A 23875-nucleotide genomic window follows, 5' to 3' on the forward strand; every position below is an offset into this window, starting at 1 on the left:
TGTCTTTTCCAACGAACCCTCATGGGCACTACAGCTAAGTGGTACACTGAGCTGCCTCGAAGTACTTACCACAACTTTAACTCTTTAGCCATGGCTTTCCTCACGCATTTTCAGTTATCGGTTTGCTATGAAACTGGCACCTATTTGCTCACATCACTTAAACAAGATAGTGCGACACACATCTCTGATCACATCCATGAATGGAGACGTAGACATCGCCTGATCAAATTTGAGATTTCTGATCAGTTGCTCGCTGAATGGTTCACCAAATCATTCATGGCCCCAATTGCTCGTGATATAGCTATGGGTGGATGTGTTACTGAAGAGCAAGCCATCACTCGTGCCTAGTACTTGGATCTAGTTTACTCTTAGTCTGGAACTTTGTATGAGTTAATACCTAATGCTTCGTGGCCATCATCAGATCCTGCAGCATCAAAATCACAAGTTGTACCTCCTGTTGATGGAGTTATTGGTTCAATATCCCAAACCCCTGCTAAATATTATTCCAAACAAAATTCGTTCTCAAATGATGTTCCTAATAGTTCATCTGAGAATCCACCTGGACCTGGTAAAACCTCATAGGTCCACATTGTCCAGTCTACCACAACGAATAAATCCTCGAAAGGAAAGAAGAAAGGCAAAGGAAAGGGTAAAGCCGATGCCCCAAAACAAGGTCCTCCCAAATCTTCTGCTGGTGAATCTTCCCAATGGCAACCTAAGTGTCGTTGCCTCATTTGCGGGGAAGATCACTACACTAAGGATGGTCCACAACGATCCTAAGTTAGTCACTTGCTCAGGGACCCCCGCTGTCCTCAAAGAGTCGTTTCTATCTCAGCAAACCCAAATGGTAGACCAACCTCAATCTGCTTCCTCCGGATCTCAAGTGTTCATGATGAGTACACCTATTAATGTGGATACTAGATAAAAATATTTTCAAACTCCTGCTTCAACAGCTGGGAAAGAGAAAGAAGCCTCACCATCTTCTTCAACCCCAAGTTCTAGCCCTCTGCATATTGAATGCCCTAACCCTGATTCCGCTATACGGCCAGCCTCTCGAGGTGTGCTAGGAAATCCTCGTATAATCCCAATGCCTACACTGCTCAGCACCACAATATTTTTGAGGATTTTTCTCAGGCATCACCAGCCATGTTGGCTCTCAAAGTGCTCCAAAGCTACCCATCACAGTGGAAATCTTTGCTGTCAGCTATCAGGGGCCTCGATCCCACCAATTCCAATTTCATATGTTTTGATATAGAGAACCATGTTCCATGTCTTCCTCATCAAATTTCCTTTCTCATTTAGGTAATCATCAATGAGAAGACCATCCACCAGATTGTCATCAATGAAGGTGCTTCCACCTACATCATGTCGACCGCATGCTGGAAGGCTATTGATTCTCCTGCTTTGAACCAATCTTCGAACACTTTGGAAACTTTCGATGGGCATGATTTGTGACCCTTCAATGTCTTACCTAACCTTTCCATCACTCTGGAAGGCAACAAAGTGCAAGTTGAGGTAGAAATTGTTGACACCAATCTCAATTATAATCTTCTACTCAGCCGAAGATGGACCCATGTCATGCATGTCATGGCCTCCTCTTTATTTCGCATGATTCATTTTGCCCATCAAGAGAAGATTTTCACTGTCTCCTAGCTGTCTTTCTTTGCCTCTTCCTCCTCAGATGGAAATGTTATGTACATCAAGCACACTAGTGCTCCTCATGAGAGTGTGGGGGTAGGTCTTTTTAAAGATTCTACCTTAATGGGAATTTTTCCACTCCCACCTCCTCATGTTGCCTTTGTCAACATGATCTCGGTCAAATCTGATCCTTGGGTTATACCTTGAACAAATCTTGTTGATACCTAGGGCGAGGTTATGCCGCTTAGTCCCACCAAAGTCAATTATGCGGAAATTGTTTCGACTTTGAGTTATGCATCCTCTGATTCTTTTATGTCAACGACCTCTCTTGATACGTACTCTCAATCCCCGTGGCTTGGCGCTTTGGAATCGCTTGATCCCTTAGCCAAGACCTTCCTAGCTGATGAAGGTATCATGGAAGTCATGTCTCTTGAGGAACCACCTTGGATCGCTACTCATCATCGCTCCTGCTCCTACCTCGTCCAACGATCATGTCTACCATTTTCAAAGAGTCCTCTTCTTCGTTTCCACCACTGATCATCACTCATGAAGTATGGTCGGAAGGAAATTTGGGTAATATTACGCAAACGATGCTGATTGATATCTCTATCAAACCCGGTATTGTTGAACACGTATAGATTGGGGTATTTTGTTCTCCAAATGAGATCAAGACATATACTCGTCTATTTTAGGAATTCCATGATGTGTTTGTGTGGTCCTACGAAGAAATGCCTGACAATGATCCTAGCATTTTAGTGCACAAAATACCAACTTATCCGCACACGAAGCCCATTCGCCAACGGCTTTGCCCGATGCACCTTAGGAAGGTCGTTGCTATTAAGGGTGAAGTTGAAAAGCTTCTCAAAGTTGGTTCATCTATCCCATCCCCTTTACAGGCTGGGTGTCCAATATTGTCCTGGTGATGAAAAAATAGGGCACGATCCATGTTTGCATTAATTATCGAGATCTCAATCCTGCTTGTCCTAAAGACAACTATCCTACTCCCTTCATTGATCGAATCATTGATGAATGTAACGGAAGCGAAATCTTTTCCTTTATGGACGATTTTTTTGGTTACAACCAGATCAACATCGAACCAGCTGACCAAGAAAAGATAACTTTTATCTGTCTGTGGGGTACGTTCACATACAAAAAGCTCCCTTTCGGCCTCAAAAATGTTGGGGATACGTTTCAGTGAGAAATGTCCAATGTGTTTCATGATATTCACAACATTGCCTAGCCTTACTTGGATGACCTTCCTTCTCATTCTCATAGGCACCAAGATCACCCAGACCATCTTTGGCAGATTTTTTTTTTGCTACTGACACTATAACATTCGGTTAAACCCGCACAAATGTGTTTTCTGCGTAGAATCTAGACGACTCCCAGGCTTCATCGTTTCCAAGGACAGTATTCGCCTTGATCCACTAAAAGTTGAGGCCATTGTGAATTTACCCCCTCCATCTTCACTGCACCAACTCTAGAGCCTGCAATGAAAGGCCAACTTTCTCTGTTGTTTTATACCCAATTATGTTGAGCTAGCTACAGGATTTATCTGATTGCTAAAACAAGGAACACCCTTTGTTTGGGATGAGGTGGCCCAAAAGTCTTTTAACAATCTCAAGGCCGTCCTCGTAAATACTCCTTTGTTTCACCCGCCGGATTATTATCGTGATTACTTCCTTTACCTAGCTGCGGCCCTAGCACCATTGCTATGGTCTTGGTCCAAGATGACAACGAAGGCAACGAACATGTGATCTACTAACTTAGTCGAAATCTCCTCGACACTGAAACACATTATGTACATGTCGAGAAGTTGGCTTTGGCTACTGTCTAGGCTGTTCAACGCTTTCAGCACTATATCCTTCTACATACGACTACAGTGATTTCTGAATGCAACCCCATGACCTATATCCTGACTCGTCAGTTGCTAGGGGGAAAATATTCTAAATGGATCGTGATCCTGCAAGAATTTGATTTGGTATTTACTATTGCCAAATCTAAGAAGTCACTCATTTTCACCGAATTGATTTGTTCCCTTCCCTCTAAGTCTCTTCCTGCTGGTGCAGATGAATAGCTTCCAAATGAGACCCTCTTTCTGATCAGCACCCTTGATCCATGGTACGGTGATATCATCATGTATCTCCAGACATCCATGTTTCAGTCCACATTGACTAAAGATGATCACCGAAGGATTAGGAATCACTCCCAACCCTACCATATTATTGGTGATTTTTTATACCATGTTAGTGTCGATTCAGTTCTTCGTTGATGCCTTACGATCGAGGAAGCTGAAAGAGTTCTCAATGATTACCACTCCAGGGCCTGTGGTGGTCATATGTCTAGTTACGCTACCATTAAAAAAATCCTTCGCACTGGTTATTTATGGTCATTTATCTTCAAGGACTGCATTCTTATTGTTCGCAAGTGCCGCGAATGCCAAATTTACCAACGCAAGATACGTGACCCACCCACTCACCTACACCCCGTCATTATCGTTGGTCCTTTTGCCAAATGGGGCATCAATTATATGACATGTAACCCTCGTTCAACCGGGGGGCATGGCTATATTATCATCGTTGTGGATTATTTCACCAAATGGGCCGAAGCGATGCCTACATACTCTACAGACAGTAAGACGGTAGCTCAATTCCTTTTCAACCATGTTATTTCTAGGTTCGGCATACCTCAAGCCATTGTCATAGACCATGGCTCCCATTTTAGAGATTACATGATGGTTGAGCTGACATCTGCATTGGGCTTGCGCCACGATGGCTCGACCCCATATTACCCTTAGGCCAACGGCCAAGTTGAAGCTGTGAACAAAGTCTTGGTCACAATGCTTCAGTGTACTATTGGGATGCACAAGTCAAATTGGCATCTCATGCTCTTTTCAGCTCTGTGGGCCTATCAAACCTCAACCAAAGACGCAACTAGTTTCACACCATTCCAGCTGGTCTATGGTCTGGAAGCAACATTGCCGATCGAATGCGAGATTCCTTCACTCAAGTTAGCTATTGAACTCCTCCCCGAAATGTCACCTCAAGAGGAATGCCTCTTATATTTAGAACAACTGGACAAGACTCGTCGTCTCGCCACCTTGGTCATCAAAGCACAAAAGAAACAGGTCAAATCCCATTTCGACCAGTCGGTCTCCCCTCGCGCATTCTCTGAGGGTGATTTGGTCTTACTATATGACCAAGCTAACGATAAGCTGGGGGTAGGCAAGTTCGAACCCATGTGGCATGGGCCCTACATTGTGAAATGCGTTTTGCAGAAAGGAGCCTATGAGCTTATTGATTATGAAGGAAATCCTCTCAATAAGCCCCGAAATGGGATTTACCTCAAGAAGTATTATGCTTAGGTCATCTTTCATGGTTACTTGTGTACATTAGTGTGTCATTCACTTTTGTGCAGTGTGGTTTTGTGTGGTAGTTTTCAAACAACTTTCCTGTTTACTATGCTTTGTAGATGTCTGCGACTCTCCACATTAGTTTCGCTGATGGTGCTTGTCGTAGTACCCGGAACCTATCATCCGTGGCATGGGATATTTATGACCCTAACGGTGAGTTGATCAACCTTCAAGGTATCTGTCTAGGTCGCACAACTAACAACATTTTTGAATACAGTGCGTTCATCGAACTGTTGTTAGAAGACATTGCTCTCGACATTAGAGAGTTGGTTGCCAACCTGGATTCACAACTTGTCATCCTTCAAATAAATGGGAAATATTCCGTCAGAAACCTTCAAATATTGAGAATGTATCTCTGTATCTGTCTATTGGAAAGACATTTTGATTACATTACATATCATCATATTCCCAGACACATGAATACATTGACAGATGCATTAGCTAATCATGTGTTGGATAGACATTTACGAAACATTTGAAAAGATAAAACAAACCATTTGTACCATAGTAGATAATAAAATGCAACATATATATATGGTGATAATGTTTGATACATCAGAACCCCAAAAAATAATATGTTTGTCCAAAATAACATCGGCGGCTCGCAAGCCTCATATATCCGTGGCACGCAGGCCTCAAAAAATGTAAGTGCTGGACCTAGGAACTAATCAGCATGGTGATTGTGGTAGCATGATATGGCTCTTGCAACATGAGTTAGCAATTGGAGGATCTGATCTGAGACTCCCACAGTGTGTCTTTGGTACTGATGTGGAATGTCTCCTACCCGTGCATACTCCGGGATGCCACGAGTCAACCCCTCAATGTTCCTTAAGATCTCCTCCTCGTTATCACTCCCTTCCTAATAAGGAGTGACAACATCAATAGGGCAGGGGACGTGCCTCGCTATTGGTGACATCCCAGTAGGCCACTCTGGTTCAATGTCTGCATTAACAAGAGAAATGTTATAAGCACATATATACCAAAAACAATTAAAAAAATCTCAAAATTCAAATGTTGATTTTTTACCTTCATTGTCAAAATCCTCTCCATCTGGTAAGGGCATGTCCGGATCTCCATGGAATTCGGTGCCACTGTATGTCCAATCCACCACGACGATCTTCTGTCATCGTAGCTATGAAAAGAATGCAGGTCGGTATGACATGTGTTGACCCCCAGTGTTCCTAGGCATCAAACGACTCCAGCAGGCCATCCGTAGATCACGTGGCATAGGAGGATCTTCCCTTGCCAGCTGATACTGGAATAGTGTTACCCGTTCCAAGAAGAAGGTCACAAGCATAGATCCAAAGCAAAATTGCTTCAGATTCTCCTCCTTAGCTTTGGAGAGATGGTGCTTTATGTTAGTCTTCATGGCCTCGGTCTTGTTAAAGATCGTAGGAGTTGTATAGTCGATAGCATAAAGGAACTTCAACTTGTTGGTCTCATGTTCTGCCTTAGACCCCACCACTCTGTTAATGGTCAACAGAAGCACTCTCACTATCAGATCTCGAACACTAGAAATCTCTATCTTCCCACTTTTGGATTTCAGGGCCTCAGGGCAGTGTTCAGTAAGCAATGAAGATATGCTTGCCCCAATCAGTCGTGACCCATACAAGTTCACTAGTTCCCCTCGGCGAGACAGTCCAGTGATGAAGTATATATCTAAAGTTTCCAACTCCAGCTCCTAGTCACCAATGAAAAATATCTCCCGATTAATGTCCAAAAGACTAATTAGGTACCGAAGCAACTCGGGTTGGGCCCGCATCCCTGGTGTGAGAAAGAATTTTAGGAGCCTACAAGCCCTCAAAGCTTCCAGGAAATTTGGGTCATTCATTGCCTAGGTCTCAGCATCCTCATGTTCCCGTTCTTTCCAATCCACCATTTTTAGCAATTCTTTCCTGCAAAAGCCAATAATTTGAGTCAACAATCATGCTTGGCCCATAAATTTTGATTTTTAATGGTGTTTTTTTTTAGGAAATAGGGTTTTTCCCTATTCACGGCATCGGCGCGCTTGTTTTAAAAACAATTGCACCGATGGCATGACTGGCTTTTTTAATCACCCTCGGCCGGCGCGATTTCCTGCCTGGAAGCCGCGCCGACTATGAGCGAATTTTTTTTTACAAAACCCCCTCAAAAACTAAAAAAATGGTTTAAAACATAAATAAAGGACATGAAAATGGAGCTTAGGGCATTGGCTTTTACCTGGAACTGGCGGCTCGGTGATTGACCTCCCGGATCTCCCACAATCTACTCTAGAACAATTAGGGCAAAAGTGAGTAAAAAGTTTTCATAGCAAGGTAAAATGGTAAATGGTAAAAATATATTTACTTTTCTCCTTTTTATTTATTTTTTCATGAAAATATCAGGTTTTTGTAAATATTTTAACCTATTTTGCCTCAAGAACTAGATAATACACTTTACCCTTTTGCGCAGCGACAGGTGATGGATGTTCAACGATGATGACAAGTAATGTTTTAGCTCTTTTCTCAACTCGTTAAGCTTATATGAAAAGATTTATCGAGTATTTCTCCTTTTGACTTGTAAAAGAAAATAAAATGGGTGGTCTGCTTTCAAGCTCTTTTCCGACCCTTTAAAAGAAAAAAGATGGTCAAGCCCTTGTCATTTCATACTCATTAACAGATGTGAAGCATCGTGTGCCTAGTATATGTTTATCCCTTTTTCGAGCTGGGAGACACTATTTACGGAAAAGGTAATCCTTGACTAAAAGAGTCAAGAGGTTCTCTCAAGTATCGTTTTCTACCTTTTCAGGCTCGAGAGACACAAATGTATGAAAAGGGACGATGTGGAGTTTTCTTTTACGTGTCTTTTTCAAACTCTCTAAACATGAAAAAGATATCAAGTTACACCTTTGTCGGACTCGTTAAACTATTAAACGACATCAGATTCGTCACCATGACGAACATGAGCTTCTCCTTCCTAGGGCTCGTTAAACTTACTAGGTCAGATTCGTTTGAAGGATGAACTTACAGTGCAAGCATATGCTATCCCCTTCAAGATTGTGATTAAAAAATAATTGGGGTACCTACCAGAAATGGTGGGGGAAAATTTGGAAATCTATCAGTTGTGTCGGCAACTCACTCTTGAACATGACACTTTTTGCTTCATGTCGGGTTGGGATATCCTCCTTTGTATCGTTGACCTTCCTTGGTTTGGGCCGTTCATTTTTGCCTCCCATTTGATCTCTACCACGTCATCATGACCACCGATCCCATGCATCCAAAAGCTGCCAAACTTCCAGTTGTGTCGCCGATATGTTCAATAGTTTTCCTTCTATAGTTATACTTACCATTGTTTCTCTGTATCACCCAAAATCATTTTGCATCCTTTCGTCTCGTGTCGATGATGTGAGAAACATTATGGCCCTCCTTCGACACGGTCGCTTTCCATCAACTTCAACTCATTATCCAGAAGTTGACCGAGAGACTCCCTTCTAGTACCTTAGATCTTGCATGCCCTAATGAAAAATTCTTCGCATTCGACGACAAGTTCACATCATTGGTTTTCGATCAAGTAATTTAACGGGTGTTCAAATTCAGTTCCTCTATTCACATTCCACGGATTGTGCTGATAGTACCTTGAGGACCATTGTCATTATTGGTGGTTTCTCTCGTGCTTGTTAATAGTTTACATCATTGATTGGTAATCAAATGACTTTCTAGAATGTTTGACTTCAACACATCTATTCACACGTTAGAATTTGTACTTTGATCGGGTCATGTTGGTGCGCAAGACCCTGGAATCAGATCACAAAATTCCAGGTTGTGAAGTGATGTGACATGGTTATGTTGATGTGCATGTCTCTTTCAGATGGATGGATATGACCATACCATGAGTTATCATATGTGATCCTTCTCATTATTAGATGGCTATGACCATACCTTGGTTTCATTATGATCCTCTTTGATGGATGGCTACGCCCATACCTGGATCCATTTACATGATCATTCTCTGGATGGTTGCATCCATGCCATGACTCAGTATCATTTGATAGAGTTCTCAGTTATGTATATGTATTTTTACTTGATTGCAAGTTTTCCGGTGGAAGACCACGGTTCGTTGCACTGATCCATAAAGCACTTCAGCCCTCACTCTAGCTCGGCCTTCATGCTTTAGGGGGCATCTGTTACACAACATTTTGTCACTTTCCCTATACTCCCTATTCCTTGATCCTAGAGGGCCTCTATAGTGAACCCCGCATGCTTTTCCTTCATGAAAAGACCAATGCTAATGACCTTTGTCTCCATCGCGTTGATGGGCAGAGATTAACACTATCCCTAGTTCCAACCGGAGCGACTGAGTTGTGTTCCAGTCACATCGTTCTTGTTATGGAAAGTTTTTTAAATTAAGAACCAAAGCTTCCAGCTCTAGAATCTTCGTAATGGAAGTCTGGTAAATGGTTTGGCCGGATGGGGTCGAGGATGTCCATTTGGGCTCCTTTCCCTTATAATGATGGAACTACCTCACCCATGAGGAGTCGATCCATCTCCCATCCATTAATCCTATATAAACCTCCCTTCTTCCCAATCACAACCTAGTGTTAATGTTGGTGTGCTAGTGTTATTTTGGTTTGGAGTAAACAGCAAGCTATTCATATTTGTAGCTATCTAGTTATTGTTATCGAGAAATCTAGTGTCTATTCAGAGCTGCTAGTCCCACTAAGATGGGTAGCTATCTTAGACACAAACAGATTAAAGTCACTTGTTTTTCCGTTACGAGATAGAGATGAGAAAGAAGCAGAGAGTACCAACCTCAGTCTTCCGCTTGGCTCCTCGATTGTTTCCTTTCCCCTTTGACAGAATCTCGCCACTGTTTCCTTACTTGTCCAGCTTCAAAGAGCACCTATAGATTCACAGCAGCATAATACCATTAAAGCATAGAGATCTTTCACTATAAACAATATAGGATCAAATATATATTGACCATATAAATGCATATAACAACATTCAGAGATACACAAGAATATGGAAGAAAACTCAAATATCTTTATTAGTAAAAAGTCATAGAAGAGAGGATTACAACCACTTGGTTTGACCCAGCACCATCCTCCCAACTTGAAAGCCCTCTTCACCTCACACAAAGCAAGATCACCCAACAATGTCTTCAAAGAGAAACCAACAACACCTCTTTGCAAATTACCAAATTCCAACCCCTTTGGATCTCTTGGATGAGGGATCCATTTATAGATATTTGCAGGGGGGTGAGTCAACTTCTGGGATTTTGATTAGTGTCATCTCTCTGATAGTTCCTAGTTCCACACGGAGATTTTAGATCTCTTACTCATCCCTGCGCGAACTCAGAGAGGCAAGTGTCAAATGAGCAGTTTCTAGAAGATTCTCTGGGTTTCCACCTAGCAAATTTCTTGTGCCATTTGTCTTCTCTCACTCATCGCACCCTATAGAAGGGCTTTCCAGTATGCATCGCACTTTTTGCATGTGGCAGGTGAGATGCATCACACCTTTAGCACTGGGCAATCTGTATGGTCCTACTTTGACCAGTTCTGAGTAGCTTTTCATGGAGAACTTCTGGGAGATGATGTAATCAGCTGACCTTGCTCCTTTAGGGTATGAAACAAAACTTTTAGGGACTTAGAAGCCCTTGGTTTATGGATATATGTGATTGGAGTTATAGTGCCCAAATATGTCTATAACAGTTTCCCCCTAAAGCATGAGGTCGTAAATATTTTTGATGTCGGGTGAAATGCTTTATAATGAGGATCCGAGGTTTTTCGCACTGGAAGGTGACCTGTAATAAGATACAATACAATACATTATCTTCATAATATTTTCATGATCTAGTTGAGGCGGGCATTCCCATGCTCAGCTTGATAAATTCATTTTCATGTACATAGGACAGACAACCGTCTGTGTGTAGACTGATGATTCTGGTAGAGCCATCATCCCTTAGTTTGGATGATTATCTGTGCAGCAATGATGTACATTTGATGTCTTTATTTTCCTGATTATATCGCAGCCCAGATGGATGAAACTAGATCTGGGGTCTTCAAAACTCATTCAATCTTCGCCCAAAAGTACAAGTCAATCCATGTGAAAAGATGTTCTGATGTCGAACATGGAAGGACATCGCCTGATTACCAGCCAATGATGTAAGTTGTTAACAGATGCGAGAGGAATCACCGATGATGATGATGACCCTCAAGGTACTACAGTACAATTCACGTGGTGTGAATACATGAGTTGATGTCGAACACCACGCAAAATCTTTCGGTCGAATGCCATTACTGTAAACCTGTCGTCGGAAGTGAGAAACTTGCCATTGAGGCATGCAAGCTTCAAAGTACTGGAAGGGTTGTCCCTAGGTTAGCTTCTCGGATAATGAGCTGATGTCGACAAGAAGTGACCCATCATAGTAGGGCATTAATGGATCCCACATCTATGACATGGAATGGAGCAAATTTTTTTGTAGAGGTGAAAACGATCTGATGATACAAGGTTCAGGACGGCGGTCATGAAAGAATGAAGCGTGAAGGTATTGTAGCAGATGAGACACAAGCTAGGTAGGTGAATTCTCTGAGTGACTTCTCTTGAACATATCGGCGACACTGAAATGGATTGGTAGCACTAACCCCAAAAGTGGATGGTACAGTGGACCAATGGTGATATGACCGGTGAATGGAATAACCCAACCCAACTCAATCATGGTGATGGAGTGAAAGTGTCATGTTCAAGAGCGACCTGCTACCAATAAATTTTCTTCAAGTTTTCTTCCCAATTTTCCCCAGTCATTTCTAACCAATACCTCTTTATTTTTGTCAAGCTTGAGGAGGATAACATGTGCTTGTTCTATAATTTTCTCTTCGGGCAAACCTGTCGCTATGTTTTAACGAGCCTAGTGACAGTGAAGCTCATTCTTGTCTAATGGACAAGTTTGTCACTATTGTTTTAACGAGTTTAACGACAAGGATAACTCGGTCCTTTTCAATTTTAGAGAGTCTGAAAAGAGACGGAAAGAAGACTCCACTATTCCTTTTTCGTAGTATAATCCCTTAATTCTAAAAAAGTATAAAACAATGCCAAAGGGATGACTTTTCAATAGTTTTAACGAGCTAAACAAGACAAACACTTGATCTTTTTGTGTAATAATCCCTCATGTCCAAAAAGATTAAAATCTAGAGGAGGGATAGCACTTCCAATCACTTTAACGAGCTGGAAAGGCCAATCGCTCGACAATCTTTTCATATTTTACGAGTCAGATGAAAAGAGCTTAAAGGAAACTCGTTTTTTGAGGAACGAGTGATGTTTTCAGATAGCAGCTGGTTCCAGGTAAGTTTTGGAACTTTCCAATCACGACAGTGTAAAACGGTGGCTAATAGGATCACTCGTCGCAGCTGTTCCTCAAAAGGGGTAAACAATCAAATGGAGGTGAATGATCGGCAACAACAGAGTGGAGGTGATGGTAAGAACATGACCAAGGCTCAAAAGCTGATGATAATGCATTCGCAATGGTTATTTACCGGAGATGGGTTCATTTTTTAATGAGCTTAAACTCTGGCGGAACATGTGCTCATTGATAGGTTTAATTTTTAACGAGCTTGAACTTCACGTAAAACTGCTCGTGCCAGTCGTATAATAAGGATGTCTCATCAATAGGTTCATTTTTTAGGGAGCTTGCACCATTCGAAATTATGCTCTGACTCCTTTCATTATGTAAGCTAGGAATGACCAATCCTACGAGTTTAAAGGGTTAAGAACCTACAAACTAAGAAAATAAATGGTCGCTTCTCACTTTCACGCAAAATTTTGCATGCCCCCAGGTATAGCGAAGTAGAGTTTCCAAGGTTACCCCTCAATTTATAGAAAAAACACTTGTTATATCGAGAAAGGCCTACCTTTTCAGTTTACCCTTCAATTTGCAGACAAAACATTTGTTCTATCGGGAAAGGCCTACCTTCTAACAGAGGTATCTTATTCCGGTCTAATCCCATTTTCCTAGATGGACGGGTGTGTCAGACCAGTCATATATCCTCTGTAGAAACCTACCCTATACCTGGATTTTTCCTGCCAAAGCAGGCCAGGGTGCATGCCCCCTGGGTTTCAGTCTTGACCGCCGAATCACTCGCGCTCATTAGGTGGATAGACTGGAGATTGATAAGACATTCCTTGTGCAAAAAGACCTATTAGGGATGGCATTTGGCTATTAACTATGTGTGAACCGGGGAATGAAATTTGGTATATGAGCTGGACCACTCTGCCTTCATGCGGAAAACACATTACTCGAAAGAGTGAGGAGACGATGGCTCCCATGCTATAAATGTAGTCATACCCAAGGAGTAGATTGTAATCTAAAGGTCCTTGGACTACCATTACGTTCAGATAAACGGTTTTCCTTCTCAAAGTTATAGGCAAATTTGGAAGGATCCCTAACGGCCGACTGGTTCCTTTATCGAAGCCTGTCAGATATCGCATCTCAAGAAAAAGCGATGGCGAACCAAGCGCTTTCCAAGCAATTGAGGAAAGGATACTCACAGAAGCCCCTTCATCTATGATGGTACCAACCATGACCATTTTGTAAGTTTGCACTATGATTCGAAATGGTACATTAGATGGTAAACGGGGTCTCCCTAGTAGATTCCAATCAAACGAAACGACTAGGTTGCTTGGAGGTGGGACCGAATAAACAGCCGGATACAACTCCAATGAATTTCCTTCCTGCGGTAAAGGAATGGGCATATTTCCCCCATGTTCATCGGAGTCTGTGTTTACGAAAGGAATTTGAACGGTGTCGTTCTCATTCCCTTCGGTGACTGTATCATTTGAAGGTAAATCTCCTGAAGTCAAGATGGGGTCGACTGCCATCCCGACCTGTTGACTTTGGTCCGATGTGGACTCACAGGGTCTATCTTCAATGATAGGTGCTTCGACCAACTCCAAAGGTGGGTCAGTCGGATTTTCAACTAGCGATGGATTCGGCAAGAGTTTCTTGTACCCAGGAGGGAGTCGTTGTGGTGATACAGGACGATTATCCAAGACTCTTTTAGCTTCGTCCAGGAAGGGACAACGGTGGAGGGCATGGTCGCCTTCACACAGTCTGCAGGGAAATTTAGATTTTCCTTTTTGTCTGGTGACTTCGCTTTCACTAGTTGACGGTGTACTTTCAACATGATCGTCAGAGGTTGACGACACCAGATTGTGCAAGCGGGGAGACCAGTCCCTTAGGATCCATGGGATGCAAGGACAATCTCGGTGATAGTGGTCTCCTTTGCAGATGACACATGGAGATTTAGGTTTGGACAGTGCAGTGTGTGGATTTTCGCTAGATGATGCATGGTTGCCCCTTTTTTCCGTTGGCTCCTTTTTCTTCTTCTCCTTCCCCTTCTTCTTCTTCTCAGTTACTTGGTTTTTAGTTTCACTATCTTTTCCAAGCGAAGAGGAAGAAGGAGAGGGAGAGACAAACGAAGTAGAAGGTTGGGGGGAAACTCTGGTATCATCTAGTTGCTGATTCGATTGTTGAGGAATCACAGTTCTTTGAATGACAGAGGTCGAGAAAAGCCATACCAGTAGGCCAATTGTCAGTCCTGGAAGGGACAATGTGGCCATATGAGGTGCACCAACATCTCCCCAAGAGGAGAAAGGACTAGGACTTCTCCCAAGGGGAAATCCTTGGTTGGTGGACTCCATTTTCTCAACCTAAGACCAACGAGGGCACAGTGACGTTATTCCGATTAAAATAAATTTTAGACACTTTGACAAAACTTGCCTTTTCACTTTTTAAGAGTCAAGAAAAAGCTAAAGATGACTCTAGTCGCCTTCAATTTTTAATGAGCCTGAAGTGACAAGTGCTCAGATGGACCTTTTCCTTTAAGGATTCTGAAAAGGAATGAAAGAGACTACTCTGGAAATCTAGATAGAGGGATTACCAAACCAATTGCAAAACTACAGAATACTTTTTACGGTACGGCAGTCAATCTTCATGAATGCTGTTTTTAGTGCATTGTGATCGATAGGGCAGTAGACACGGCTTCCTAAGGATAAAGGATATAGCCTATCGTGGTCTCCCAATATATACTTGACGGTACATGGGAGCATAAGTCCGTACTGGCACTTATCGTCTCAAAGAGGAGGAATCACCCAACCTACGATGAAAGCGACAGTTACCAGGCTTTACAACATTGGAATATGTCTCTAGCCTAGACTTCTAGATGTTGTGCGTTAGGTTCCAAAGCGTTTTTATGTTCATTAAATTTATTTTACAGTTGATCTTTCTTAAGAAATTTGCCTTTCAGGTTCACCGCGTGATGTAGATATACAATTCCTAAAATGCAATCTAAGATGATAAACAATCATTTAATCTTCTTTTTGCAATGAAAATCCTAGCTACTAAGGAAAGAGAAATGAAATCCTTTCAACATAGAGCAGAGAGCACACACTAGATGCACTGTCCTAAATCAAAATCAACAAGTAGTCTAAATGCAAATGCACGTGCATGTATTTGTTTTCCGCTTTCTTAATGTGTGAATGACAAAAAGAATGCTAAATACAAATCTAAATTATTTCTTCTTTCAAAGCGACAGTACTAACGATTTTCTTTTCAAAAAACGACAGGAAGGCAAGACGACACTTTGCGATTTTGAATTGAAAACTGCTTTCAACACTTGAAATACTACTAATTCAGATCAAATACAAGAGTAACAGTACAATCGACTATCAAGAACAGTGGGATTTTTTTCTTTGACTGAAAACGACACTTCCAAATCAAAAGACGACAGTTCGATTAAGCTACTTCTTTGTAAAAGAGAACTGTAAATGGTGCACAATACATAAAACATTCACAATTCTTTGTACAATAGAGGTTGGATGATGCAAAGAAGGGGGTTTCAACAGTGGTCTACTGATCACAAACAACAAAACTCCTGAATAAAACTAAAGAGAGTGAAGAAAAAACCAAAATCTGGAGGCAGATCTAGTCTTGTCTGATCATCGCACCTGTAACACAGGGAAACAGGGATGCATCCCACCTACTGCACACGGGAGGTGCGATGCATCCATATTTCCTAAAGGAGAGGGTGCAATGGTCAAGGAACGAGACTTTAACTTGGTTTTTGGTCATAGTTTGCAGTTTAGTTCAGGGATTTAGGCCAAGCAAATGATAGTTAGTAACTACAAAGTATAGGGCTGATCTAATGAGGTTACTCAAGCTACCTCTAGGGCACTTAGGATGTTTGCAAGTCAATTGTTCAGTTCATAAACAAACCCGAAGATTGACTGAAGCAGCGTTGATCTACTTTGCACTTGCATAGCAAATGCAGTTCGAAGGCTAGCTAGCTTGACTTCAGGCTCCGTCTGTGGTTTATGAATCAAACAAATAGAGACAAGCAATCAAACTAATCGCTCCCCAGTGGAGTCGCCATTTTGTTATTGGGAAATCTAGTGTCTATTCAGAGCTGCTAGTCCCACTAAGACGGGTAGCTATCTTAGAAACAAACAGATTAAAGTCACTTGTTTTTCCTTTACGAGAGAGAGATGAGAAAGAAGCAGAGAGTACCAACCTCAGTCTTCCGCTTGGCTCCTTGCTTGTTTCCTTTCCCCTTTTACAAAATCTCGCCACTTCTTCCATACTTGTCCAGCTTCAAAGAGCACCTGTAGATTCATAGCAGCATAATACCATCAAAGCATAGAGATATTTCACTGTAAACAATATAAGATCAGATATATATTGACCATATATATGCATATAACAACATTCAGAGATACACAAGAATATGGAAGAAAATTCAAATATCTTTATTAGTAAAAATTCATAGAAGAGAGGATTACAACCACTTGGTCTGACCCAGCGCCATCCTCCCAGCTTGAAAGCCCTCTTCACCTCACACAAAGCAAGATCACCCAACAATGTCTTCAAAGAGAAACCAACAGCACCTCTTTGCAAATTACCAAATTCCAACCCCTTTGGATCTCTTGGATGAGGGATCCATTTATAGATATTTGCATGGGGGTGAGTCAGCTTCTGGGATTTTGATTAGTGTCATCTCTCTTATAGTTCCTGGTTCCACATGGAGATTTTAGATCTCTTACTCATCCCTGGGCGAACTCAGAGAGGCAAGTGTCAAATGAGCAGTTTCTAGAAGATTCTATGGGTTTCCACCTAGCAAACTTCTTGTGCCATTTGTCTGCTCTTGCTCATCACACCCTATAGAAGGGCTTTCCAGTATGCATCGCACTTTTTGCATGTGGCAGGTGAGATGCATTGCACCTTTAGCACTGGGCAGTCTGTATGGTCCTGCTTTGACCAGTTCTGAGTAGCTTTTCATGGAGAACTTCTAGGAGATGATGTAATCAGCTGACCTTGCTCCTTTAGGGTATGAAACAACACTTTTAGGGACTTAGAAGCCCTTGGTTTATGGACATATGTGATTGGGGTTGCAGTTCCCAAATATGTCTATAACATTTATGTGAGGGGGAAGTGTGATTTTGTTTGGAGTTAAGCTTAAAGGGAAGAGCCTTAAAACTATTGATGATTGAGGCCATCATGGAATGCTAGCAGAAGTGTGTGGGAACCTGGTCTTGTCAAAGGAGAACCGCAACGTCAAGACAATGGTTGTAATCTCTTCTTGATATCAATATATATGCAACTATCGATTGATTTCCAACATGTTTTGTCATCTTACATATTCATGGCTTAATGTTTCTTGACTTGTTAAGTAGGTTGAATTACAATTTGTCTGTTATCACGGTTGTTGTTTGTTTTTGTTTACTCGTTTCAGGTGCTTGAAGAAGGAAGCGAGAGATAGCTGGAGTGAGAAAGCAAGGACATCATCAAACGGGATAAGCGTACTAAGAGGTAGAACCTCTTAATTGGTTCTAACCTAAGGAAATATTCCATAGAATGTATCTATTGTGGTTAGACCCATTATCAGGCTAGAGGAAGTTTTTTGTGTCCACACTTATAATTTTACCTCACCATAGTACCCCTTCGAGTAGTAGTGCATTAGACAAAATCGTGCATGGACTGCACTTCCACATACCATTGGCTGTATCGAATGCTACCCTAGGGTAACCTAAAACCCAACCTTAGATAAGTCGTTGGTCGTCTTGCTGCTATAGTATAATGAGAATAACACTCAGGGATATTACTTGCACGTACAATAGGGTAGTTGGGTAGTATGGCTAACGGTACGGTATATCCTCCTTAGTTAGCGCCCTAAAATATTGGGCCAAGTACTATTGTTGGACCCCTATGTATATCACAATATGTAGCACCTAAGACTCATTTATGACCATAGTTCCCTCAACAATCTAAAGATCACTCCTACCTTTTCATCCAGATCAAATTCAGTCGTTTGGGTTCTACCACCACAGTACAAATCACAGTCACCAGTTAGGGTTTTCACAGCATAGATCATAATACTTGTGTTGTGAGGGTTTTGGCTGCCATAGTCCAGATCATAGATTCAGATTGTCGCAGCACATTTTGCAGTGCCAAGACTTTTGAGTTTCAGTTACTACAGTCCAGGCCATATTTTCGAAGGATATTTGGCAGCATCAATCATTCTGGACTTTGGCCACTGTAGTATTGATCATCTTAAAACTCCATTCGGAGTATTAAAAAAAATATAGGGCCATCAAGGGATGCTTTCAAGAGACCTAGCCCATAAGAATTAGTACGACTAGCTAATTAGTGGTACCATTCACCTGTAAGCACTCAATTTTCATGCAGTCCCAAATTTTCCCCAATGCACCTTGAACTCACTCACATCACTAGAATTCTGAGCTTTCAACATAATACTCTTAAGTAAGCTCAAAATTTGACTAGGGCTAGTGTGTGTATGATACTGGGTCTCAAGTTATGGATGTGAAGAAGGTAGCCTGAGAGAGTCGAAGCCCTCGAGAAAAAAATTGATTGCCTTTAGGCATCCATTGACAAAGTCATAGAAGCATTTACTGCCTTACAAATTTCTCGCGAACCCATAAGGGAAGAACATAGTGTTATTGCAAATGTAGAAGGAGAACCCAATGTATAAAATATGTGTAGGTTAACCCGATAATGCAATATAAATCAAAGCAGAATACTACAACCTACTTCTACTATCAATTTGTGGAAGCTTAAAGGTTGAACTGAACAATATAACAAGAAGAAGAAGAATCAATGGCACAATACACATGAAAATACTTTGGGGAAAGCCTCAGCTAAAAACCCCACGCTATTGTATTATCATACATGGTGGAAATACATAGGAATTATACAAAGCCTTAGCTCTCACAGCTAGCCAACCCTCAGTACAATCCTCATAGATGCTCACAGGAAATATTGGCTTCTCTCCAGCCATCCTCTCTGCCCTCCAAGCTCCTACTTCCTTGCGTTGTTCCTTGTGGATGATTTTCCTTCAACCAAGTGGAAAACCTCCTCCAAATCTGTGCAACCCTCAAGGATAAATCCTTGGTTGCATGCATGATTTTTCTCCATGAGAAAACACATGTAACTGATAGTACATTGCCCTTGAACATTAATCTCAACTTGGTCTTTCTTAGAATAGACATGCATGAGTTTCTGATCAGGGAATCTTCAGTTAACTGGAGTATCACTAGTTGAGTGCATTAATGCATCAACTAACTATTAACTCACTATTATTTTCTCAAATAGTTTGGAACTAATTTAACTGGACTTAACTCAGTAAACTGAGTTAACTAATTACAACTCAAATATAACTCAATATTATATCCACACTACCATCAGTAGCTTGCTTTACCTTGTAAATCCAATGGGAACTCACAACTGACTTGTTCTCCAATCTTGGAACCACGTCCCAAACACTGTTACGAACTATGGAGTCATACTCCTCCACCATAGCATCAACCCAAATCGGTTGTTGCACTGCTTCCTCGAAGGAAGATGGCTCGGTCTCAACACATTCCCCAGCAAGGGCCATGTATCCAGTGTACCTCTTAGGTGACCTCCTTTGTCTGTGCTGAGAAGATGATGCTCCCACATTCTCTCTCGCATCCTTCAACAATCTGTCAGCTTCTCTTGTGCACTTCCGTCCATATCTGGAAGACTCTACTTGAGTGGATGTCTCCACTTCTGGAACCTCTACATGTGGCTGCTCCGCATCAGTATGAGGCTCCTCCTCCTTAGGAAGCAACAGTTCCTCCACAGACTGTAGTTGGAGATCCCTCTCAAGGGAAACTCGCATGGCCTTCTGCTCATCAAACTTGATATCTCTGCGAACCACTATCCTTCGACTAGTAGGCAAGTACACCCGATAGTTGTGAGGTGTATCAGTGTACCCCACAAATATCCCCATCTCTGTTGTCGGCTCAAGCTTCTTCTGTGCATCCTTTGTCACATGGAAATATACCGATGAGCCAAAGATCCTCAAGTGACCCACATATGGTCTCTTACCAGATAAAGCTTCCTCTGTTGTCTTCATCCCAAGTATGCGATGCGGGCTTCTATTATGCAAATACACTGTTGTGTTGCATGCCTCAACCCACAAGTGAAGTGGTAGGCCTTGGTCATGCGACATTGCCCATGCTACCCCTACAATATTTTTGTTCTTCCTCTCGGCCACCCAATTATGTTGTGGCTTATGAGGTGCCATCAACTCTCGTTTAATTCCTTCTGCTGCATAGAAGTCCTTAAACTCTTGAGATACATATTCTCCACCATTTTTGCTTCTTAAGGCCTTGATCTTCTTCCCTGACTCTTTCTTGACCAAAGCTTTGAACTCACAAAACTTTGTGAAAGTTTGGTCCTTCTTCTGCATGAAATAAATCCAGCATTTACGAGAATAGTCATCAATGAAAATCACATAATACCTTTTCTTCATTATGGATGTCGTCGAGAATGGTCCACACAAATCAGTATCAACTCGCTCTAAGATAGCCTCTACTTGACTTTCTCGATCATGAAAGGAAGACTAGGTGTACTTTCCCAAGGTACAACCTTTGCATGTGTCAACTTGCTCAAGTTTACCTTTGGGAAGTCCAATAGATATCTGTTGCATTATCTTCAAAGCCCCATAATGCAAGTGGCCCAACCGCCTATGCCACAACTCGCCAATGTCTTGGCTTTGCACCAATTCTTCTTTCGTAGTCAATGTTGCACAATCATCTACCTCTAGTTTATAGAGATTCTTCACCCGAATCCCTATCCTCTTGGTCTGACCCGTGGCTATGTGTCTTAGGAACGCTTTTCCTCTACCGAAGACAACATCGTAGCCTTTTTCCTCCAACATCACGACTGATACCAAGTTCTTCTTCAGTCCAGGCACATACATCACATCTTTCAAGGAGAGAAGAGCTCCATGCTCCCTCTAAAAAGCATTCATGCCCACTCTTGAAACATTATACCTTCCGTCATCACCCATCTCTATGCGCATCTTGAGGTCTTCCTCCTCCAAGGCACTGAATAAATTTTTATCACCAGTCATGTGGAATGAGGCTTCATTGTCAAGATACCAGACACAACCCATCATCGATGACACCATGCATGCGATGAGGGTAAAGTCCATTTCAAACTGAGAGGCTAATGCCTCACCTTCTGATCCTTCTGAGGATCCCTTCTTGGACTTCTTCGATGGGAAATTAGTCACATAATGTCCCATCTTGTGACAATTAAAGCATCTTACTTTAGACATGTCACCCTTCTTCCCTCCATGAGAAGAATTAGATTTGAAATGGGAAGCCTTCCCCTTCCCTTTCCTTGCCTTACTTGCTAAGGCCAGATTTTTTTTTCATCATCATTCTTAGATGATGAACCATCTCATGTGCTCCTCCTGATCTCCTCCTACATAATATCTGACCACAGTCGTTCCCAATCCGATAGTTTCTCCCTTCCATTCACAGAGTCCTGGTAGCTATTCCAACTCTTCGGAAGGCCAAGGAGAGCGAGGCTCACCATATCATCATCGACAGTAGTTATTCCCACACTACCAAGCTCACCTCTGCAGGTGGTGAGGTTGTTCAGATATGTTTAAATAGTATCACCCTTCTCCATATTGATTCTTCAAAGCTTATCCTTGAGCGCCAATTTCCTCTGGTAGAGGTCCGTCAATGTCTTCCACATTGAAAATGGAGTATCCTTCCCATGGAGACTCAAGACAATATGGTCTCGAACTCCCTCAAGGATGATCCATCTCGCCTTCGCCACACACTTCTTCCACTCAGCTAACTCTTGTGCATTAGTTGAAGCTCACTTGATCAATGAATTCCTTCAAGCCATTGTCTTCTAATACAGCCTCCATTCTATCTTTCCATGCTATGTAACTCGAGCTACCTTCCAAAGCATACTCGAGTCTCAAGTCATAGAATGCCATTGGCCAACCTTGAAGTATGATATGAATTCGATTTGCACCTGCAACCCCAAACTTCAAACTTTGAATTCTCTTCTCAATATATTGTTCACAACTTCGATACCATGTAGATAATTTCTACAAATCCAGCTTTGATAACATGTAGAAAATATGTGTAGGTTAACCCGATAATGCAATATAAATCAAAGCAGAATATTATAACCTACTTCTAATATCAATTTGTGGAAGCTTAAATATAGATCTGAACAATATAACCAGAAGAAGAAGAATCAATGGCACAATACACATGAAAATACTTTGGGGAAAGCCTTAGCTAAAAACCCCACACTATTGTATTATCATACATGGTGGAAATACATAGGAATTATACAAAGCCTTAGCTCTCACAGCTAGCCAGCTTTCAGTAAAATCCTCACAGATGCTCATAGGCAATCTTGGCTTCTCTCCAGCCTTTATCTCTGCCATCCAAGCTCCTATTTCCTTGCATTTTTCCTTGTGGATGATTCGCCTTCAACCAAGTCAAAACTGCGCAATCCTCAAGGATAAATCCTTGACTACATGCATGATTTTTCTCCATGATAAAACACATGCAACTGATAGTACATTGTCAATCTCAAATCGGTCTTTCTCAGAATAGACATGCATGAGTTTCTGATGAGGGAATCTTCAGTTAACTAGAGTAGCACTAGTTGAGTGCATTAATGCATTGACTGACTGTTAACTCACTATTAGTTCCTCAAACAGTTTGGAACTAATTTAACTGGACTTAACTCAGTCAACTGAGTTAACTAATCACAACTCAAATATAACTGAATATTATCTCCTTAATGTAAGGGATAACTCTTGTAGGACTTCAGAAAGACTTCTAACTTGAATTTCTCTAACTAATTAATTTAAAATAAATTAATTAATTATTTCCAAGTAGCTGTTAAGACTAAATTCGATTTTAATTCACAATTTAATTCAATGACAAATTAAATTGGAATATTCTTGTTGCCATATTTCAACATCCAACCATCACAATCATTTCCATGAAGGTCACCAATATTCAAGCCACCAAACACCCAAGTTGTACATGTATAAATTTGATTGCTCTAACTCGGTACTATGGGTGGCACAAATGGAGCAATATTTCCTCCTTAACAATATCTGGGAAGATGAGACTAAACTACATGTGGGAGCTCTTTACTTGGACAAAGAGAAATGGTAGTGGTGGCAGTGTCATCAGAAATTCTATCCAGGAAGGCCAACTTGGAACATGTTCTCAAAATCTATTTGTGATTGCTTTGATCAAGAATCTCATTTTCTGGGTTGTCTCACTAAGCTCTGGAAAATGGGTAAGTACGCGATTTCATTGCGACCTTTGAACAATTAGTCATCTAGACTAAAGGACTAGGAGATGCATTTTACTTGGAATGTTTCATAAGTGGCTTAAAGGAAGCCACCTAAGCCCATGTGATAATGCATCACCCATGTACTTGGTTGGAAGCGTGCAACAAGGCCATAGAGGTAGAAGTCACTTTAATTCCCAATCCAAT

This window comes from Pinus tabuliformis, chromosome Q, assembly GCF_031772625.1.
Source record: "Pinus tabuliformis cultivar Carrire ecotype Pingquan chromosome Q, CPIR1, whole genome shotgun sequence".
Lineage (NCBI taxonomy): Eukaryota > Viridiplantae > Streptophyta > Pinopsida > Pinales > Pinaceae > Pinus > Pinus tabuliformis.